This window comes from Panthera pardus, unplaced genomic scaffold (genome assembly GCF_024362965.1).
Source record: "Panthera pardus isolate Hobbes unplaced genomic scaffold, ASM2436296v1 HiC_scaffold_132, whole genome shotgun sequence".
In the NCBI taxonomy this organism is placed as follows: Eukaryota; Metazoa; Chordata; class Mammalia; order Carnivora; family Felidae; genus Panthera; species Panthera pardus.
In genome coordinates, this window is record NW_026526691.1 from 162,098 (window position 1) to 169,338 (window position 7,241).

General features: G+C 47.3%; 1 long non-coding RNA gene across 3 annotated transcripts; it reads right to left on the bottom strand.

Moving 5' to 3' along the window:
* Positions 1 to 952: 952 nt before the first annotated feature.
* LOC128776899 (uncharacterized) lies at positions 953 to 7,000 on the bottom strand. 3 transcript variants are annotated; one of them, XR_008422017.1, is made up of 5 exons: positions 5,101 to 5,244; positions 1,782 to 2,174; positions 1,481 to 1,512; positions 1,095 to 1,168; positions 953 to 967 (listed from the first exon to the last, which is right to left on the bottom strand). It is a non-coding gene; the product is annotated as an uncharacterized LOC128776899 (long non-coding RNA). The 3 variants fall into 3 exon arrangements; XR_008422018.1 differs by lacking the exon at positions 953 to 967 and having other exon boundaries at positions 1,154 to 1,168; positions 1,481 to 1,515; positions 5,101 to 5,238; XR_008422019.1 differs by lacking the exons at positions 953 to 967; positions 1,095 to 1,168; positions 1,481 to 1,512 and having other exon boundaries at positions 1,809 to 2,174; positions 5,101 to 7,000.
* Positions 7,001 to 7,241: the final 241 nt, after the last annotated feature.

Consider the following 7,241-nt stretch of genomic DNA (forward strand, 5'->3'; position numbering starts at 1 on the left):
GAGCCCCACGTCGAGCTCTGGGCTCACAGCTCGGAGCCTGGAGCCTGCTTCGCATTCTGGGGTTCCCTCTCTCTCTGCCCCTCCCCTCGTTCATGCTCTGTCTCTCTCAAAAATGAATAAACATCGTAAGAAGGGGGTTTTAAATGGTTTCTCATTAGATAAGTAACACCACATGCAAAACTTCAAAAAAAAAATCAAATAGTACAAAAGGGTATGCAGGGAAAGGTAAGTCTCACTTCTACCCCGGACCTTAGTGAGTCCTCCAACCTGGGAAGCAACACTGCCAGATTCCAGAATTATTCTGCGCATATATAAATGTAGCTAGAGATTTTTTTTTCTTAAGGGCAGACAGGAGCATGTTATGCACAGCCCTCTGTACTGTACTTTTCGAGAGTCTGTTATCTGAGAATCATTCCACATCTGTATCTGTGTCTGTGTGTCTACGTCTGTACCTACATCTACTTGGATGTCCTCTTGCTGTTTTCATGGCAATGTGATATTTCATTGAACGACCATGCCACAACTGCTTTAACCCCAGCGGATGGGCATGTGAGTCCTTTCCGTCATAGGTCCCGTTACACATCACGCTGCGGAGTAAACCCTCTTGCACCTGGCGTGCACGTGGGAGTCTACCTGTGGAGCAGCCGCTCAGTGGTCTGACCGGCTCCCGGGCCGAGCGCACACCGCCCGGTTGCCCCGCAGGGGGCGGCAGCAGACGACGCTCTCGTCAGCCCCGCGTGCCGGGCCCGCACCCGACTCCGTTGACTGCACTGGGTATTAGCAAACATCAGCCTTGACGGCTCAGAAACAGAATACTGTTGTCTGATTTTGCGTATTCGAGAAGCCCTTCTGGCATCGCCCAGCCTCCTCTTTCCCTTCCCAGGTGAACATGGACGACCGACCGGTTCGGACAGATCGTGATCGAAAACCGGCGGAGGCGACAGTGTGACCTGGCGGGAGTGGAGACCTGCAAGCCGTGAGAGTCACAGGTCGGAGAGCAGGGCGGGGACATCCTTTGGTACCCTTAACCCCCCAGGGAAGGGCACACTCCCTTCTCAGATCAGAGAATGTGAGAAGCCCTGTCGCGTGCCCACCTGAACAGGCAGCTGGGGTTCCACGTGGGCCGCTGGCTCGTCACGCTAAAGAAGTCCAAGACCTGGGCCGCCATCTTGGTTTGGAAAATACACATTCCCATTTCCCATACCTTATTAGTCCAAGTTTTCAGTGTGCATATTTGCAAACAACATGAACGTAGAGGGAACAGTAGGACGAAAACCCACGTCCCATCAGCCAACTTTGGTGACTCACATCTTTCAATATTGTTTTATTTATCCCCGTTTTTTGTCGGTGTTGTCATCGGAATATTTTAAGGCACATCCAGAGAGTATAGCATTACCCCCATAAAGACTTCCATGTGAATCTCCTACCAGTAAGCATTTTCTTCCCCCACCCCGGGATAATGGTAACATCATCATTGTACCTCACACAGCAGCCGAAACTCCTCCATAGCACCTACTCCACAGTCCGTGTTTGGATTTCCCCAGTTGTTTAAAAAAAAAAAAAACAGAAAAAAATTCTATAGGTGGTGTGTTTGAAACAGGATCCAAACTTGGTCCAGACTTTGCACTTGACACGTTGCTTACGTTTCTTAGAATCTGTAATAGAGAGTTTAAATATCTTTTATTTATTATTTTTTAGTTTGTTTGGTTTTCTCTTTTTTTTTGCTGAGGAGACACCACCCACCCCTGCCCCTATTAAATAGGTGGGATATGTCACATTACGCCTCGAACGCATTCAAACACTCTTGCTCACGGAGAAGTTCCTTGCTTTATTTCTCTTTAAATATACATTAGTGACTTTTCTCCCATGATAACAATGCATGTTCGGTGTAGAAAATTGGAAAAGAAAAAGAAGAAAGATGGGGGCTGGGACGGGCTTTTGAAAAAGGAGTCATCTGAGACAAGTTCTCATGTGCTCCAAGAGTGCCTTGGAGTTGTGCAACAGTGCCTCGTACCTTGCCTTTTCTCTCCGCTGCACATTCTAGAAAGAACGGCTCCTGTCGAATGGGTGGGAAACAACATCAGCCGTCGACGTGCTGGAAGCGTACAGCAGACTGCCTCAAGCTGAAGCGAGCAGGTGCGGATTGGCGAGAGTTAGTTTCACGGCGAACAATTCTGATTGATTAAAGGCATAACTGTCTTTAATGTAAACACAAACACAAAACAAACCTCAAACCTCCAACCCTCACTAGATATACTTGAACCATGTTAATCTGCTAATACAGGCTAAACCACAGCACCTTGAGAGGAACTCATTAGCCATTAACGGAGATAGGGTTTGTGCCAAAGCAGGTTATTTTGGTCAAAACGAGCCGTCACACCTGTCGCACTCCCAGAGCACCCTGTGCGGTGGCAATTCTGCACAATCCCTGTGTTTTGCAGATTTTTTTCTTTGAACTTATTTTTATTTTAAGAGAGAGAGCAGAGCGCGAGTGGGGAAGGGGCAGCGAGAGAGGGAGAGAGAGAATCCCAAGCCGGCTCTATGATGTCAGTGCAGAGTCCGAGGTGAGGGCCTTGAACCCATGAACCGTGAGGTCGTGACCTGAGCCAAAATCAAGAGTCGGACGCTTAACCGACCGAGCCACCCAGGCGCCTCTTTGTGTATATATTTTAAAGCTTATATTTAAATGCTCTTTTGAAAAAAATCATACAAGCACATGATAAAACAAAACAGAAGAAGGCAGTGTAGAGTACGAAGACCACCCTTCCATCCTGCTCCCCTCACCACGAGTCTCCCACCTTCTCTCAAGACACGAGTGCCCTTGTCTGTTCTTCCAGAAGTGAGCTACGCGTGTGGAAGCACGTATGTCCCCCACTTGCTCTTGACGTAGATAGTAGCGTACTCTGCACGTTATTTACTCTACAGTTTGCTTTTCGAATTCCACGGTGAGCCTTAGAGACTGTGCCAGGTCGGTGCACACAGACCCATCGCATTCTTTCAGATAGCTGCATATCCTCCAGCTGTGTGAGTGTGCCATAACCTCTTGAACCCAGCTCTCCTCGGTTACAGCTGTGATGCAGCTGTGAGGCTGCAGTCAATATTCTGGAACGTACATCTTTGTACATATAGGGTAAACTCTTAAAGGCAGAACTGCTGAGTGGAAGGGTGTACATTTTAAATGCGGGGTGGGGGGGGGCACCTGGCTGGCTCAGTCGGTAGAGCATGCAACTGACTCTTGATCTCAGGGTCGTGAGTTCAAGCCCCACATTGGGTGTGGGGCCTACTTAAGAAAGAAAAAAAAAAAAAGGAGGGGGCCTGGGTGGCTCTGTCAGTTAAGCATCTGACTTCCGCTCAGGTCACCATCTTGCAGTCTGTGAGTTTGAGCCCTGCGTCAGGCTCTATGCTGACAGAGAGGGGATTGTTGGGGGGGGGGGGGGGGGCGGCAGGTAAGCATCTTCATGATGAAACAAGGCGTTCCTTGAAACTGGCAAACTCTTGAGGCCCCCGTGGATGTTCTAAGAAAGGGACAGGAGCAGACAGTTGCCACCTGCCTCCTGTGGGAATTCTGCAGTCCTCAAACTGCCTGCAAGGTTTGGGGCTTCAAGGGTTCAAGGAGGTTGTGCATATTTATTACTAACGTGGGATGTGGGAGAGAGAACACTGATGTGAAACCTAGTCTAGTTAAAGGTTATCGAGCCCAAGCAACATTTCTGAAAGTCTGAAAGTGAAGCTGAAATATACGATAAAAGCCAATGAGGAAATATTACTAAGAATAAGATTGTCAGGGCTCCTGGGTGGCTCAGTTGGTTAAGTGTCCAATTTTGGCTCAGCTCATGAATTCACGGTTCAGGAGTTCAAGCCCCATATTGGGCTGTGTGCTGACAGCTCAGAGCCTGGAGCCTGCTTCAGATTCTGTGTCTCCCTCTCTCTCTGCCCCTCCCCTGCTCACATTCTCTCTCTCTCTCTCTCTCTCTCTCTCTCTCTCTCAAAAATAAAATAAACATTAAAAAGAAAAATGAAAAAAAAAGAATATGATTATCTAATAATTCTTAAAAAAAACAAACCCTCCTACTCTTAATAAAAACTTCTGGTCCTTAAAAACAACAACAACAACAAAAAAAACGTGCTCTTAGAATCTTCTACCTGCAGGTGGCTGTCATAATTTAGAAGGATATTCTGACATGGGCTGGCATAGCACCAGTTTTCTAAGCTATGCCGGCTCCTCTCTATGGGAAGAGACAGAAAGTCACCCGGGAGCAGATTGCTGGTCTTCAGGGGCTCAGGTGAAAAGACCTGCCGAAGGTCATGGAATGAGAAGCAAGGACACAAGCAAGGAGGCTTAAGAGAAACCTCAGTGCAGAAGGGTTCTGTCTTTCCCGGCGTGCTCTGGGGTGGGTGGAGACGGAACGGGGTTGAGGCCGAGTGAAGGGATGTGTACAAAGGGTCCCAGGCCTTCTGGAAGAAACCCCCAGCCCCAAAGTTAGGGAAGCCTGTGAGAGACGAAGTGCAGTGGCCCCGGCCGAGGTCCCTCAGGAAATATCCCTCCTGCAGGGCAGAAAAGTCCAGGCTGATCACAGGCCACCTCAGGGCCTCAGGGTGGTCCTGACAGGTCTGGTCACCGTCACTGAGACTCTAAGTCCTTCAGGAGCCAACTCAGCCCAGAAGTGGAGGATGATAGCATGAGAGGCAAGAAGTGGAAACTCTAGGCTGTTGCCGGCAGGGCCTGTCCCATCAAGGACACCGTCATAGCAGCGAGCGACAGGCCCGCAGCCTGCCCGGGACCCGTGACCAGGCTGCAGTGCCGGTGGACCGGCCAGGCCAGCCAGCGCCTCCCCCACCCCACCCCGACACCTGGCACTTGAAAGCAGGACAGCCCCATTTGAACTTCACAACATGACACCGAAGTTCCAGATCCCCTTTTTATCACCGTGCAACCCAACTGCTTTTCTTTCCTGCTCGGGACCATGCCGATCAGTCTCATCGTGTCTCAGATCATACATACAGACGTACGTACACAGATCTGCTTCAGTTCTCGCCGATGAGGCTTTGTTTTGTTTTCCTCTTTAAGCAAAGCACTTTAAGAAGATTTTATTTTGTTACCTGTAACAGATCTTCACTGAGGACTTCTGTTTTCTCAGCTCTGTGGGAAAAAATGAAAAGCTCAGAGTCAGAAATCCAGAAATGCAAAGGAACTCGTGAAATGTAATAATGACTATCCCAGAGTTTAAAACAAAACAGCTAGGGACGGACGCCTGGGTGGCTCGGTCGGTTGAGGGTTCAACTCTTGACTTCAGCTCAGGTCATGATCCAGGGTCGTGGGATCAAACCCCACGTCGGGCTCTGTGTGGAGGGTGGCGCCTGCTTGGGGTCCTCTCCATCTCCCTCGGCCCCTGTCTCCCCCCGTTCCCCGCTTGTGTATGCATGCTCTCGCTCTCTAAAATAAAAAAATAAAAAATAAACAAAACAGTCAGAAATGAATAATAACATGGGGAGAAATTCCACCAATGTTGACATCAGAGGGCTCCGTGAGCAAAACCAAAGAAAAAAAACCAGCAAACAAAAGTCTGCAAAGAATAGCAACCCCAAACAAGAACAAAGCCTCAAGACCAGTGGCTCCCAGACCTGGGCGTGGATAGAATCACGGAGGGTGGGGAGTGTGCTGATTTAAAATGCCAGTTTCCAGGCCTCACCTCTGTTCAAAAGCAGGTCTGGAACAAGATCCTGCTTCTTTAAGAGGCCCTTTCCTCCCAGAATTCCATGGCCGAGACCCACAGGCCACCCTTGCAGAAAAGACTGCTCTAGAGTCGCCTCGCTGGCTCAGTCGGTAGAATGTGCAACTCTAGATCTGGGGGTCATGAGTTTGAGCCCCACATTGGGCATGGAGCCTACTTCAAATAAATTAAAAAAATAAAATAAAAAAAGACCGCTGTAGAGAAGCCGAACCTTCAGTTTCTAAAATGATCATTTCTGAGCTGCACAGCCTTACTGAAACAAGTTTGTCACAAATCCAGGAACGTGATTCAATACTACACACACAAATAGTAACAACTGAGTACTCCTTCCTTCAGGCATCTCATCTTTACTTTAAAAAGAAACAAAGTATTTTCACAGCTTTCTCCCACTCATGCTTTCCAATTATCATTAACTATGTAGACCTTTCCAGAAAGCCGACCTGGCGGCCATCAACCGGCAGAGGAACATCCTGAGTTGCTCGAGCCTCAGTTGCCAGATCACGGTACTTTCCGAGGACTCCTCTGCAGTCCAAAGGGGTAGCACTGTTACTGTACGTAATACCCAGGATGATGGCAATCGAGGTGCCATAGTGGGACTTCTGGTTCAAACAGCGATTTAAGTCGAGTCATTTGACACCCCTGTAATCAAGTCATTTGATTACAAAGCAAATCAATGTATTTCTTATCCTTGTTTTCATTTTACCAACCAGACTCTTTGCTTTCAATTTAGAGGTACTTAACCTAAAAAGGTATCTGGAGACTGAAATCTATGTGGAACATATTATGCGAAAATGTTAACATACAGCTTGAAAATAAGTTGACACTATGTTTCCTGCCTTTATGGACACTCAGCCACATATTACATTGATAAAATTAATTTTAGAAAGAGATCCAATATCTCTTCTTAATCAGGTTTATTTCTGGGCTTTCTAGTCTGTTCCATTCATGTATCTTTTTTACGCCAATACCATCCTATTTTGATGACTACTGCTTTGCAATATACAGCCAACCCTTGACCAACATAGGAGTTAGGGGTGTTGACCCTGTGCAGTGAGAAATTGGCACGTAACTTTTAACTCCCTGAAAATTTAACTACTAGTAGCTACTGTTGACCAGAAACATCACTGAGAACATAAATAGTTGGCTAACATGTATTATATGTTATGTGCATTATTTAATGTATTCTTACAATAAAGAAAGTTAGAAAATGTAATTACTTTTTAAAATTTTTTAATATTTACTTTTGAGAGAGAGAGAGAGAGAGAGAGAGAGAGAGAGAGAGAGGGAGAGTGTGTGTGTAGGTGAGGGACAGAGAGAGGGAGACAGAATCCAAACCAGGCTTCAGACTCTGAGCTGTTAGCACAGAGCCCAATGCAGGGTTCGAACTCACGAACTGCGAGACCATGACCTGAGTCGAAGTTGGACGCTTAACCGACTGAGCCAGCCAGGCACCCCTAGAAAGAAAATGTTACTAAGCAAATTGTATGGAAGAGAAAGTACATCTACAGT